This window comes from Natator depressus, chromosome 1 (assembly GCF_965152275.1).
Source record: "Natator depressus isolate rNatDep1 chromosome 1, rNatDep2.hap1, whole genome shotgun sequence".
NCBI classification, from domain to species: Eukaryota; Metazoa; Chordata; order Testudines; family Cheloniidae; genus Natator; species Natator depressus.
This window is the reverse complement of record NC_134234.1, coordinates 79631244-79647080: the sequence shown is the minus strand read 5'-3', so window position 1 is coordinate 79647080 and position 15837 is coordinate 79631244. Positions and strand designations below refer to the sequence as shown.

General features: G+C 41.7%; 1 long non-coding RNA gene across 1 annotated transcript; it reads right to left on the bottom strand.

Annotated features, from left to right (window-relative positions):
- Positions 1 to 943: 943 nt before the first annotated feature.
- On the bottom strand, positions 944 to 15300 carry LOC141982290 (uncharacterized). Its single transcript, XR_012638015.1, has 3 exons — positions 15152 to 15300; positions 12054 to 12093; positions 944 to 1007 (listed from the first exon to the last, which is right to left on the bottom strand). It is a non-coding gene; the product is annotated as an uncharacterized LOC141982290 (long non-coding RNA).
- Between the last annotated feature and the right edge of the window lie 537 nt (positions 15301 to 15837).

Genomic DNA, 15837 nt, shown 5'->3' with positions numbered 1-15837 from the left:
GTTGAGAAAGGAAAAAAAATAGAAACAGCTGCATTTTTAAATCTTGACTGGCATAATTTGAGAGACGCTTCTTACAAAGGTATTACTAACATAAATTCTGTATATGGCTATGATTAGAAAGTTGAACCTCCTGCCTTGATTTTGAATGTGATGAACTGTTTAGGCTGCACTTAGCTAGGGACAGAACCACAGGCTGGTGTGTAATGGACACCATCTTATGATTGAAGTCATTTTATAATGTTGTACAGTCATAGCACTGCCAATTCCTTCAGATCCACTAGTCTGAAGAAAGCCAGTTTGAGTATTAGAAAAAGTAGTGAAATTTACCATTCACTGGGCTATAATCCAGTTGTAAATACTAGAAGTATTAGGGAAATACAAATATGATGATATAAACCGAGGTAAACAAAACTTAAATTCCAATTAAAAGCAAATCAAGGAAAACCTGGTAAGAACTTAGTTGATTGTGGGTGTTCAGTTTTGGGTAATAAATACTATTTATCATAGCTGTAGTTCTATTACACTGTAGAACAGACAGACATTCTGGTTAATTTGCATTAAAATAAGGAAACATTAATTTGTTGAGTGGGATCACTCACACATAGTTTGAATGATGTCTTCAGTGTTTTTACCAGTTGCGCTCAAATAATAAAGACTTTGACCCTTTGGGTCTGATTCTCTACTCATACCAGTTTTACACGGGTGTAACTCTATTGACTTTAATGGAGTTATTCCTGATATACATTGATATAAGAATAAGTCCTCAGTTAAGGCGATGATGGACACAGTTAAAAACCTAAATAGAAGATTTAGATGGAAGGTTAGTATTTTGCTAAAAAACCAACCTTAGTCACAGGAAATATCCTCTGATTTTACACAGAAGTGATGCTCTTGGAAATATTTTTATTTAAATATACCACATTGCTTTAAATCTTCCGGATTTCTTTGTCTTGTGGTTTTGTTTCCTTCTCATATTTGCCATCAGCTAAAGGATCAGAACTGATGAACTGCATGGAAACATGTGATGTTGTATATAAATTTCTTACTTTCTAACAATTGTTTTTTACATTTAACTTGTACTCCTTTGGAGAGGAGATGATTATTTACTGTTATACTTACATACTACTTGCCCATCAAAAATGCTTTGCAGATGAACCTTTCTAATAGGGCTTCCAAACACTGCACTGTTGAAGTTTGCACTGGCAACTCACCAGTGTCTGTGGGCTGCCTTTAATATGCACAGTCATTTTCATTGGTTCTGACTTTGGACAGACAGTGTTCCTCCTTGATCTCAGCAAAACTGTCTGGATTGTCTGGAAGAGTGCATCCCAGGGCACAGAGGTGCAGTGTAAGGAGACTACCTGTTATGTAGGAGGATGGCTGAGGACCTCATTTCAGATCGATACGGGCCTCATTTTTAAATGTATTTGTTGATTTATTCACATTTATAAAAGCACCAGTGCAAAGCTCCTGTTTCATGGCAATAGTTATATACACATTCATACAAGTATTTGACTGTCAGGCTGTAATTCCTATGACTAGCCAACTCCCTTCCCCTCTAGAGAGTGACTGCACACCGCCTTCCTGCTCTCACTTGCTGGTTTATAATCCTATCACAGGTCCACCTGAAGCTGGACTTCATCTACCATTAGGTTTTATCTATCCATGGTTTCCTTCTGGGTGCAGCATAAGATTTAATTGGCCCCTTTTGGCCCACATTAACCCACTCAGCACTTGTGTGGGGTGGACACCTCAGCACAATATTCCTTCCACAAAAATTGGTATGTTTAATTATAATTTTGGATTGTCCTTATCCATATAAATGTCCAACTCCTTTATGAATCTGATTAAGTTCTTGACCTCAGCAACTTCCTGTGGCAGTTTTTCCCCACCATTTAACTACATGTTGTGGTTAAAAGTATTTTCTTTTATTGCTTTTGAATTTCCCACCCTCTAACTTAATGGAATGTCCCCGTGTTCTGCTGTTATGAGAAAGGGAGAATAGAAGTTTTTGATCTACCCATTATCAGGTCTCTTCTTATTCATCTTCTTTCTAAGGTAAATGATCCCAGTCCCTTCAATTTCTTTTCATATGAGAAATTTTCAGTGCTCTTGTTCATTCTCATCACCTTTCTCTGAACCAACTCCAATTCTGTAATACTCTTTTTGAAATGAAATGACCAGTAATGCACATAGTATTCTGGATGAGGCCGCACTATTGCTTTATATAAAGGCATAATATTCTCTGTATTATTCACCATCCTATTCCTTATGCAAAGGTAAATTATTGTTTGCTTTTTACAATGCAGCTGTACCTTGAGCAAAAGTCTTCATTGAGCAGTCTACAATGATACTTCTTCTTGAGCTGATGCAGTTAATTTAGAACCCAGTAAGGTCTATGAATAGTTTAAATTTTTCCCTCCAATATGCATTACTTTTCATTTATTTGCATTGAATTTGCAATGTAATGTATGTTGGAGGTTAAAGTTTAAGCTACTCATACACCTTATGGGGTTCTAAATTAACTGTATCAGTTCAAGAAAGGGACCTAGGCATCGTGAAATTACTATCTCATGACTATTCAACGTCTAAGGCATTTGATGGTCTCAGTCCAGTTCCTGAGGTCATGTGTCCACACAGCAAGAAACCCCCACATTTGGCACTAATCTGTATAGTTGGTGGCAGTTTCAGCTGAAAGGCCACAAACTGAATGGATATGAAGACTGAACAACACTCCCATTTGTAAAGGTGATACCTCCAGGTCAGGCTTTAGGCACATTGCCAGGAGAATGTGGGGACGCTGCCATTGTCCCTGCATGTGCTGTACCTGTTCTGCGGAAACAGGAATTTTGTCTTCCTTCTCTTACTCTGATCTTTGTCTCATGATCACCTAAGATAGTTTTCTACATGTCTGTTAGTTGACAACATTCAAATGCCTCCTGAAGAGACTTTTTCCCTAATGTCTTTCACAGACAGTCTACCAGAGAAAGATATTTAAATGATGGGGTGAAATTTTCAAAAACACGTAAGGGATTTAGGAGCACAAGTCCCATTTATTTTCAATGGCACTTGTCCTCCTAACTCCTATATGTGTTTTTCAAAATGTCTCCCTATACAGGTATTTAATAAAAGTGAAGAAAATCAACACGAATTTTGGTAAATAATCTACGTACAAAGTTGGATTTCTGTGGGCAAACTGCTCTCACTGAGTAGCATTCTCCTCTTATGGCTTTCCACTATCACCCCATTTCCCAGTTTCTTTCTCACCGTGATCTGTCATGTTTGTTGTGCCCTTGATTTCATGCTGAATGTAAGTTCCTCTAAATTGGGACTTTGCCTTTTTCAATTTTATTTTACCTATTAAGTGGCATGCACACTTCTGCATCATATATATCAGTGCTGTGCCATGTGTGTTCTGGGCCTGGTTTGAATACTCAAATCTGGACACCCCTCCACCCGCCCACAACAAAAACTGAAAAACAATGCCCCCAAAACAAACCCTGAAATCACCACAAAGTAATTTTACAAAGGGATCTGGTTTCAGAGCAGGCTAGGAATCTCATTAATTAGCTCATCCCAACCTGCCATGTTTCCGAGTTCCCTATAGAAATAACAGCTAGATTGCTTAACCTCTTTTACCCCATAGGCATTCTTAGATAGGGCTTGATTAATTTTAGCTTTTCAGTAACAGCCCCAGTTAGAGGAAGACAGCAAAAAGTATGCAGTACTATTTCTGTATATGGAAACTTAAATCTAAAAGCCCTTTTATGAATGTAGCCAAGAAGATCAATGGGCGACTTCATTTCTAAGTCACCCTTACAGATTTCTCACAAAAAACTGTCAAAGAGCTCAATGCTATTCTCAAAGCTCTAGTTTAGTCTAAAGCAACAAAAACACCCTCAACCTGATTGTGTAGTAGACAGTTGGTCAGCCAAGGTAGAGGTAATCTCGGCATGCTTTGGCATTTTAATGTAACACTAATGTAATTTTTCAGCAAATCCCAATGAACGTGGAAAACAAGGTATACAATCTTTGAACAATTAAAAAAAAAAATAGAACAGCTTGGGGAAAACCATTGCAGCAGTTCTCCAATAAGATTCAGTGAGTGGACAGTACATGGGATGAAAGACACGTAGTGATTTATGTCAGAAACTATGATGTGGTTAATCATGCCTAGTGATCGGAACAGTGGCAGTTGGGTCTAGTTGTGGGAGCAAGGGGTCAGAGCTGGAATCAGGAGTCCAAAGCAGTGCTGGAACAAGATTAGAACAGGACTAGGGCTGGAGCAGGAGTCAGTTACCAATATCTGACAGAGGAGAGGTCCAATCCATGAAACACTCTTGTGGGAGACTGAGTGGCTGTTTCTCTGAGTCTGAAATACCTGAATTGAGTCAACAGACCGGCTTGTGGATTAGCTGGAGCCTAGCACAGGAATGACTCATTACTGGATGTGACTTAATCAGTGTCTACTTCAGAGATGACTCATCACCTTACAATTTACCTGAGAATTTGATTTTGAACACCTATTGCAGCCATATTAATTCCATTGTCATAGCTTTGTCCTCTGCAATCAGCAATATCTAAACCATCTTTTTTCAGCTTCTCTAAAATAATCTCCATAACACCCTCCCCTGTTTTGGTGTGGATAGCTATGAAATCTACAAAGCATTAAACAGGGCCCTGAATGGTCCTTGGGGGCTGAAGATGGAAAAGGTTAGGGCCCCCACAAAGGAAGAAAAAAAAAAGAGAAGTTGAAAAACAAAACAACTCCCGTCACCAAACCAGGGCCCTTTATGGACCCCTAACTTGCTCAGGTCCACTGGAATCATTTGAATCCCCCTTCCAACAGCAGTGAGATATATAATAAATAAATAAAAATGGTTAGTCTAGTACCTTTCATGAGTACCAAATTCACACACACAAAACTCAGAAGAGTAGAATAAAAGCACTTTTTTATGAAACCTGGTAGTTGCCAAATGGAAGAGTGAAAAATATTTCAAAATGTTAAGGAATTTGAGATTGGTGTATGATATTAAATACATTGTTTCAGTATTAAAATGTTTGGGTTGTTCTGTTTAAGGATGCAAATAAATAGCTCTACAAATTACTGTAAACTGCCCATAATGCTGCTCACATTTGAGACCTTATTAATCTTTTCAAAATTTATAGGAGACTAAGGATTTCTAATATATTTCATAACCAATTAGAAAAGTCTTTTACTGGGGCTTAGGATATAGGACTAATATGCATACCAGTTTTAATGCACAATCTCTCCATATGTCTGTGTTTTTGATGCATTGAAAAATAGTTTGTGCTCCATTTGGAATTCGGTTTTACTGAACATATTGCTGTGTTCAATTCAGCCACTGAGCAAACCGTTTAGAGGCCCACTCTTCTCCAACATGAGTATATTTAAAGTGACCTAGACAGAGCTATTAATGATGGAAGCCACTTTTACATTCATCTAGTCATGGCAGTATATATTGATATGTTAATCTGGTTAGCCATGTTCCAAATAGAAGCATTATTGCATATTGGCTGGTTACCTATTTATTGATATCTGGATCCTTCAAATAATTCACTCTGCAAACATATAGGCTTTATACCCTGTGACTGGGTGGAGTCTCCATTCTACTCCAGCTAAGGTTTGTGTGCGCTACATAAGGTCAAGTTCACCTCTTTTCCGGGATCTGGTTTACTTAATACAGAACATATGCCTGTCTTTCTAAGCCTGGCTGCTTATGGGGATTTCTACAGGATCTTTTGTCTCTGCCCCAAACAACACTTGCAAATGAACTTTCCGAAGCCCCTCATATTTTTGCTGTTGTGAGTGGTGGAATAATGTTTCAAAGCTATATTGAAAACTTAATAGTTCAGCTGATTCAAAGGCTTTAAACTAGGTTCACCGGGGGAAGGAGACCAAAGCTCTGAGGTAAGTGGGGAAGTGGGATACCAGGAGGAAGCAGGAGCAGGAGCGCGTGAGAGGGGAGGGCTCCTACCTCATACGGAGAAAGAGGGGCGATCAGCAGGTTATCTCAAGTGCCTATACACAAATCCAAGAAGCCTGGGAAACAAGCAGGGAGAACTGGAAGTCCTGGCAAAGTCAAGGAATTATGATGTGATTGGAATAACAGAGACTTGGTGGGATAACTCACATGACTGGAGTACTGTCATGGATGGAGATAAGCTGTTCAGGAAGGACAGACAGGGCAGAAAAGGTGGGGGAGTTGCACTATATATAAGAGAGCAGTATGACTGCTCAGAGCTCAAGTATGAAACTGCAGAAAAACCTGAGAGTCTCTGGATTAAGTTTAGAAGCGTGAGCAACAAGGGTGATGTCGTGGTGGGAGTCTACTATAGACCACCGGACCAGGGGGATGAGGTGGACGAGGCTTTCTTCCGGCAACTCGCAGAAGTTACTAGATCGCACAAACTGGTTCTCATGGGAGACTTCAGTCACCCTGATATCTGCTGGGAGAGCAATACAGCGGTGCACAGACAATCCAGGAAGTTTTTGGAAAATGTAGGGGACAATTTCCTGGTGCAAGTGCTGGAGGAACCAACTAGGGGCAGAGCTCTTCTTGACTTGCTGCTCACAAACCGGGAAGAATTAGTAGGGGAAGCAAAAGTGGATGGGAACCTGGGAGGCAGTGACCATGAGATGGTCAAGTTCAGGATCCTGACACAAGGAAGAAAGGAAAGCCGCAGAATATGGACCCTGGACTTCAGAAAAGCAGACTTTGACTCCCTCAGGGAACTGATGGGCAAGATCCCCTGGGAGAATAACATGAGGGGGAAAGGAGTCTAGGAGAGCTGGCTGTATTTTAAAGAATCCTTATTGAGGTTACAGGGACAAACCATCCCGATGTGTAGAAAGAACAGTAAATATGGCAGGCGACCACTTAACAGAAATTCTTGCTGATCTTAAATACAAAAAAGAAGCTTACAAGAAGTGGAAGATTGGACAAATGACCAGGGATGAGTGTAAAAATATTGCTCGGGCATGCAGGAGTGAAATCAGGAAGGCCAAATCACACCTGGAGTTGCAGCTAGCAAGAGATGTTAAGAGTAACAAGAAGGGTTTCTTCAGGTATGTTAGCAACAAGCAGAAAGTCAAGGAAAGTGTGGAGGCACTGAATGAGGGAGGCAAACTGGTGACAGAGGATGTGGAAAAAGCTAATGTACTCAACGCTTTTTTTTGCCTCTGTCTTCACGAACAAGTTCAGCTCCCAGACTACTGCATTGGGCAGCACAGCATGGGGAGGAGGTGACCAGCCCTCCGTGGAAAAAGAAGTGGTTTGGGACTATTTAGAAAAGCTGGACGAGCACAGGTCTATGGGGCCGGATGTGCTGCATGGGAGAGTGCTAAAGGAGTTGGCGGATGTGATTGCAGAGCCATTGGCCATTATCTTTGAAAACTCATGGCGATCGGGGGAGGTCCCGGATGACTGGAAAAAGGCTAATGTAGTGCCCATCTTTAAAAAAGGGAAGAAGGAGGATCCTGGGAACTACAGGCCAGTCAGCCTCACCTCAGTCCCTGGAAAAATCATGGAGCAGCTCCTCAAGGAATCAATTCTGAAGCACTTAGAGGAAAGTGATCAGGAACAGTCAGCATGGATTCACCAAGGGCAAGTCATGCCTAACTAATCTAATTGCCTTCTATGATGAGATAACTGGTTTTGTGGATGAAGGGAAAGCAGTGGACGTGTTATTCTTTGACTTTAGCAAAGCTTTTGACACGGTCTCCCACAGTATTCTTGCCAGCAAGTTAAAGTAGTATGGGCTGGATGAATGGACTATAAGGTGGATAGAAAGCTGGCTAGATTGTTGGGCTCAATGGGTAGTGATCAATGGCTCCATGTCTGGATGGCAGCCGGTATGAAGTGGAGTGCCCCAAGGGTCGGTCCTGGGGCCGGTTTTGTTCAATATCTTCATAAATGATCTGGAGGATGGTGTGGATTGCACCCTCAGCAAGTTTGCAGATGACACTAAACTGGGAGGAGAGGTAGATGCGCTGGAGAGTAGGGATAGGATACAGAGGGACCTAGACAAATTGGAGGATTGGGCCAAAAGAAATCTGATGAGGTTCAACAAGGACAAGTGCAGAGTCCTGCACTTAGGACGGAAGAATCCAATGCACCGCTACAGACTAGGGATTGAATGGCTCGGCAGCAGTTCTGCAGAAAAGGACCTAGTGGTTACAGTGGACAAGAAGCTGGATATGAGTCAACAGTGTGCCCTTGTTGCCAAGAAGGCCAATGGTATTTTGGGATGTATAAGTAGGGGCATAGCCAGCAGATCGAGGGACGTGATCGTTCCCCTCTATTCGACACTGGTGAGGCCTCATCTGGAGTACTGTGTCCAGTTTTGGGCCCCACACTACAAGAAGGATGTGGAAAAATTGGAAAGCATCCAGTGGAGGGCAACAAAAATGATTAGGGGACTGGAACACACAAGTTATGAGGAGAGGCTGAGGGAACTGGGGATGTTTAGTCTACGGAAGTGAAGAATGAGGGGGGATTTGATAGCTGCTTTCAACTACCTGAAAGGGGGTTCCAAAGAGGATGGCTCTAGACTGTTCTCAGTGATAGCAGATGACAGAACAAGGAGTAATGGTCTCAAGTTGCAGTGGGAGAGGTTTAGGTTGGATATTAGGAAAAACTTTTTCACTAGGAGGGTGGTGAAACACTGGAATGCGTTACCTAGGGAGGTGGTGGAATCTCCTTCCTTAGAAGTTTTTAAGGTCAGGCTTGACAAAGCCCTGGCTGGGATGATTTAACTGGGGATCGGTCCTGCTTTGAGCAGGGGGTTGGACTAGATGACCTCCTGAGGTCCCTTCCAACCCTGATAGTCTATGATTCTATGATTCTATGAAAATTAAAATTTGTAAGCAATTTTCATGTTGGAATGAATAATATAATTATATCAGATTTACATCGGTTTTCATTTTGCTGACTTTCTTCTCTTGTTTAAAACATGTGACCTAGAGAACAAAATGCTTCATTACCCGCCTTTGACTTGCCTCTCAATGTTTTTTCTCCCTTTCCCTCAACAATTAAACGTTACTCCCACATACAGGAGAAAATGTCCCTTTTTGGCCCAAAATTTTCAGTTTTCAATTTTTTTCATGTAATAGTCAAAGTTTTCTGTGGGAACCCCTCCTCCCATTTTCCATCCAGCTCTATTCTACACACAAAAGCAAACAGACTATTCATAGGTATAGAGGGCAAGCTGAAAATTTAGGTGACTGATGATGTCCCCATAACTTTAAATGTTAAGGGGATTAAGGGGAACATTCAGCCTTAGCATAAGCATATGCAACTCCATTGACTTCACTGAATTAGAACTCTGCCTGCTTATGCCCTGAATATGGCCCTACATTGGGTAAAGTCCTACCTTATGAAGTTATTACTCTGAATTTTGAGAACTTTCCTGTTTCCCTAATGGCTGAACTCCAGTAGCAATTTGTCTAATTGCCTATTCACAGTAACAATGGATAACTCATCAGTAATACTGGTCACTGATTCAACTTCATACATAATATTATAAGACAACCAGTTCTAAAATTGTAGAAAACTAAATATTTTCAAACTTCTATGTAAGGTTCTGATCAGGTTCAGTTTGCATTTTGAATCCAAGTTTGGGTATATAGGTATTTTCTCAAGTTTTTGGTTATTAATTTAATCTGTTAATAATTGGTTGACCTAGGAAGTACATCTTTCTCCCTCAAATGATTTTAAAGATTGTTTTTGGTGTCAGACACTGTAGCACCTTTGGTGGAACATTATAAACATCATATCTGCAAGACAGGCTAGAGTATTTTCAAAGTGTCTTGCTAAGGATAATAAAGTAAGAATGCCTTTTACTGATATGTGCTACAGCCATTCCTTTATTTGTAATTTCTATTCACAGCACATACTTCTACTCTTTGGCTGGTTAACATCTTTCACTTTAGATCATGTTTTGTGGTAAGCGGAGGAATTTGGTTTTGTGAGGTTTATTGCAGCTTAATATGCTGTAGCAATAGTATAAATTTATCTACAAAAACACTTGCATAACTGCAGAAGAAAATGAAGACATAGTGAAAAATAAAGTGCATGTTACATTTTCAAAGCAGTAAATTAAAATTCACACTGTGATGATGCTTCGGCTCTGTATAAGCTCTTTACCTCCAGAAGCCACTGTAGCCTTACATTACCTTTCTTTCTTTTTCTTTAGAAATTATCAAGCAAATTTTAAATCTCTTAAACCTCGCACACTGAATATCCTGCATAGTAATTAATGTTTAGCTTCTAAAACTGTGTGTAGAAGGGCACACACAAAAGTCATTTGCCAGCCGGGGTTTCTGTATGCTTCTCCCATGTATTTGAAATGTTTAATCTTGTATGGTAAAGACCTTTACTGTAGCATTGCAATTATCGGTCATTGCAGATCTCATTTTCATTATCTTTGTTGCAGTCTATTTCAAAATAGAGTGGAAACCTATTATCGGGAACTAGAATTCTGTCTAGTCATCTGCAGTTTCAGTCACAACAAGCCACAGGATTAATTTTAGTTGCTTAGATATACTCGAAGTGACTATCACATGGCGATTTGCTGAAGCAACTGAAGCACACTTATAGAAAAGTTGTTTTTACAACAGGAAAAGATAAGTGATTAAGTTATTTGTATAGTACCTTTCTTGAATACTTTTGTTTAAATGTAGCTGCTACCAAGGTATCTTCATGGAGATTTACACATGCAGCTCCCATTAGTGTCAATGGGAGTTATCCATACAGTTATTCAGACTTACCGAGTCAAGTGGTTTGACTCATAGCTCTCTACCAGTCCTTTCAAGCTCTTTGTGGTAAGCATTAATCCTGATTTTTCAATTTAGCAATGGGCATGCTTCAAGCTTTTGTTCTGGGTCTGTTTTCTTTATATTTAGAGTCTACTGCGGCTTTAAGTTATGTAATAGTTCTAGTACTGTTTCTGTGCTGGTGACATTATATATATATATATATATATAAAAATAACGCTCATTTTCCAGATGTGTGTGTGTCTCTGTGTAAATATTATACACACACACACACACACACACCTGGAAAATGAGCACATATCTATATAAGTGTGCTCAGAGCTCGCCTACCAGATTGGCCCTTATAGATGAGCTTACACAAAACAGATGAGGGGAGGGAAGAACCTCCCTCATAACCTTTAGCTCAGTGGTTAGGGTACTCACATGGGATGAGGGGAGACCTCCAGGTTTTGAAGGGATTTGAAGAGAGCCCTGCCAGTTCTAGAACGCATGCTTTAACCTCTGAACTATATGATAGTCTGAGGTGGGGCTGCTCAGTTTCTCCTGTTGAAGCTGGTCTAATGTGAATAAATAATTTTTTAAAAGAAGTCACCAGAGCAGGGCACTGAATCCAGCTTTAACAGGAGAGCCTGAGATACCCACCACACTATCCAATAACTCAGGGCACACACCTGTGCGGTTGGAGACACAAGTTCAAGTCCCTCCTTGTACTCAGGCAGAGTGCGAGTTTGAACCTGAATCTCCTATGTTATGGTTGAGTGGTCCAACCACTGGGTTATTGGGTATGGGAGTGGGGGCACCTCCTCAGCTTTCTGAGACAAACAGCTGACCTGGATTAGGTGACTAATTCCAGGAGAAGATTCATGGCTATGAATCCTGAGTGAAGGGAGGTGCCTCCCCCTGCCCTGGAGTTAGGCACCTAGGGCCAGATTCACAAAGAAACTCTTAGGTGTCTAGAAAAAAAAAAAATCACTGGAGTCACAAAGCCTGAATTTGGCACCTAGGCTCCTCATACCATGAATGGGGAGAGAGAGGTGCCTCGAATGGGATTCACGAAAGCCAGGATGTTACGCAGCTTGTTGCCTAAAATAGGTGATGCCAAGCTGAGAGGTGTGTACTAAACCCTGCCCCTCTCTTGCAGATAAGTGCCTAAGTCCTGGCTGCAAGGAGGCACCTATGCCATTTTAGCAAGAAGTCAGTGTAGGAAGGGAAGGAGCACCCGCATAACTTTTAGCCCTGTGGTTTGGATACTCACCTTGGATGTGGTTGACATCTGGTTCAAATCCTCCCTTGGCCTGAGGGGGAGAAGAGATTTGTATAAATTCACTAGGCCAGAGAAAAAATTACAATGACTCATTAGCCCATTGGTGAGGGCACTCACCTGGAAGGTTGGATACCAATTCCCTGTTCTAATAAATGTGTTTATTAATACAAAGTGGAACAGCTTCAAATGGAAAGATTGCAAAAGAGTGCCTTAGAGCTGGATTGGATGCCACAGGAGAGGTGGGGGAACATAGTTTGTGAATCCTGCTGGGGCTTAGGCACCAGGCACCTCCGCAAAGTTAGGATTTATGTAGCAGTGCACATGTGCACCACCAGAAATTTAGGCACGAAGGGAATCTTAGCTATCTATGGACTTTGTGCGTACAGGGTTAGGTGGCTGCTAAGCAGGGGTTTTGAGGATCTAAATTTTGGACATAGGTACCTCAAATGGTAGTTAGAGGTCTAAATGTGGATTTAGCTCATGGTTTTTTCCCAGTTGTCTAACTTTAAAGTTCTAGTCTTCCTACATGACATCATCCAATTTGTGACAATGTTCATATATTTTTTATGCTGACCTATCATTTGCCACTCATATTAGTAACAATTGCCAGATTTTGTATCCTCCATAAGTCTAACATCAAATATTACCTGTTTGTTTCTCACTGTAATTTTTTCTCTCACCTTTATTATTATAATGATCATCTTGCTAGCCTTTCAGATTTTTCTGTTCCTCCCAGGAGCCACTAAAAATGCTGCTGCTTGTTTAACTTGTTACAGCCTCCCCAATTTCCATATTAGCCTTCCATTCAGGAGTTTACATGGTTACCTCTGAAGCTGACAATTAAGTTCAAAATCTTATTCACATTTAAGGCTCTTAAAACCTCAGATGCTTTGGTACTTATGGAATCTGATTCATGTTTAAATTCCCTTTTGAAGTTTGCATTCAGCTTCTGATTTATCTCAACTTCCTCCCTTGCCATTTGTTTTGACGAGCTATCTTACCTTTGCTAACACTATCCTGATTTGGTGGACATCTCTCCCTTTATTTGACCTCTACTCTTTTTTTAGTATGTTTTATGTGAGTTTAAATGACAGATTAGCAAACCTTTTTTAATCCATAGAACGGATACAGTACAGATGGAAGCAGTGTGCCTCTGTCCTGACCTGGAGGAACCAGCACAACAAGCAAGAGGGCAATTATCTGCCCATATTCATTCAGTTCCTGGAGTATCTGCTGCAATTGTCAGGAAGGATGTCAGATGTGATGGAGACTTTTTGTGGACTCACCTCTGCTAGAATCACCAACTCATTTCCAGTGGACTCCAAAACAGCTTTGCCACATACTCACAAAGCAAGCTTGCTTTAATTTTAGAGTAATAAACTGATACTTAATTCAAGATGGACCCCTCAACTTTAAATTCCATAACACTAACCCACAATCCTTCATTGGTATAATCAAAATGTGCAGTCAGTGTTAAGTCCTGATTGGTCCGGGCATCTTGGATGAAGAGAGGGAAGATCCTTTCTTCATGTCCCAGTTCCACCTAGAACTGGTCCTTGGTAGAAGCCACCAGCCCCTTTTTATCTCACCTGCTGGGCCCAGGTAGGCCCTCCCACAGGGGCAGCATAAGCCTGTCACAAGCTAATTTCCATTCATGCTGTCAAACTGATCAAAATTGAAATGGGCAATATACAGTTTAAAAATACTGTTTAACCCTTTAACCCATTCTTGAACTCGCCTATTTTCAATATTTCCAGTCTGACGGAAATAAGAACTATCTAGACTCTCTACCCATTACCTGAAATGGGCATTTTGTACAGGTTTTAGCAGTCCCCCCACACTTCTGTCACTTAAAGTGTAACAGGCAGGAAGCTTTCTGTCTACAGGGAGAAGTCCAGCAGCTCTCATACCCAATCCAGTAGTGGCATGAGCAAGGTCTCCCACGCTAAGCTAGACCACTTTTCTTCAAATTAAAGCTGCAGTCTGGTGCTTCCTGGGAACAAGCAACTCAGATTGCATCATGACTTCTGAAAATGCAGAACCATTTAAACATTCAGGGGGAGGGATAGCTCAGTGGTTTGAGCATTGGCCTGCTAAACCCAGGGCTGTGAGTTCAATCCTTGAGGGGGCCATTTAGGGATCTGGGGCAAAACTTGGGGATGGCCCTGCTTTGAGCAGGGGGTTGGACTAGATGACCTCCTGAGGTCCCTTCCAACCCTGATATTCTATGATCATGTACTATAGAGTTTCATCAGCTGTGGTGTGCTTTGAGGCATGAGTTATGGGAAAGAATACATCTAAATTTAGAAAGAACTATTCAAAGGGGCCCTGCAGGAGGAGATACTGGGTCCTGCCCCTCAGTTGGGTGGACAGCAAGAAGCACATCTTCCTCCTTCCCCCACAAAACCAAAACATGCCCAACCACCCATTTGACAATGGTAATGAATCCCAATCACTTTCTCGTAGTACTGAGTATGAAACATAATAATGTTATCCCTGAAATTTACATGCTTCTTCATAACATTTCCCAGGCTCCTCCTGCTTGGAGTCTCACTACAGATTTAACCTCTGCCCCCTCCTCCTTTTTTCTGCATAAACAAAATTACTATTTAACAATAGTTATAGGTAAGGCTGTGATTTAGTACGGACGTCATGGAAGTCATGGATTCTGTGACTTCAGCCAGCGCCGGCTGGGAGCTGCATGGTTCCCTGCCACCTGAGGAGCCCCAAGCAAGAGGAGCCCCCCGCAGCTCCCAGGGGGATCCCCATAGCTTCAAGGTGCCAGCAGAAGGGGTCTTTGGAGCTCTGAACCCCCATGGGTGGTGGAGGTCCCTGGAGCTCCCAACCCTACCCGCAGCTGCCCAGGATCCTCATTTAATCATGAATATTTTTAGTAAAAGTCAGGGACAAGTCACGGGCTTCTGTGAATTCTTCATTATTGTCCATGACCTGTCTGTGACTTTTGCTAAAAATATCCGTGACAAAATCTTAGCCTTAGTTATAGGTCAAGATGAGTCATTGGTTTCACCACCTGTCCACATTTATTTAGATTTAACATTAAAAACAAAACTGTGCCAGGTGCCACTCACCTCTTGAGCGCCTCCTACTGCTGCATCTGATACTGCAGACCTTTTCTTGCTCCTGATGCCCCCCCGTAGGCAGTCAGCCTCATTAGGGAGGTCTTCAGTGGCTCAGCCTTCTGGCGAAATTTTACAGTCAATACGAATGAATGAACAAACGAACCAACCCCTTCCGGGATTAGAAAGGTCCAGCAAGGACAATTGGTGTGCCCTTGTTAGTGTCTTCAGCCCTGTACCTGGGCCCTCGGGAGTCTAGCCCCTTTCTTGGGCTTTTTGTAAAAAGTCGAGTCAGAATGGGTTGTTTGCCCTCACCAGGGTCTTCAACCCTGTCTCTGGGCCCTTTTATCTAGCCCCTTTTCTTGGGCTTTGAAACTAGCCATGTCCCCTTTCCAGGGCTTCAGCCACTCCAGCACTGTCTGGCAGGGGGACCAAGGCCTGCCCACTACTCTGGGTACCAACCTAGGGACCCTATACACTGCAGCCACCTATTTCTCCCTCCAGTTTGCTGCTGCTACTACTATTTCCTGGGCCTTTTCCTACATAGCCCCCTTTTCTTCACCTTCCCCTCACGGCTAAAGTTCTTAGAGTCTCTTCCTCCTCGCTGAATGCCAAAATACCACGAGAACTCTTTTTCTGGTTTTATCTCAAGCTCATGTGATTTGCAAGGAGCACCCTTGATAGATCCTCTAGTCCCA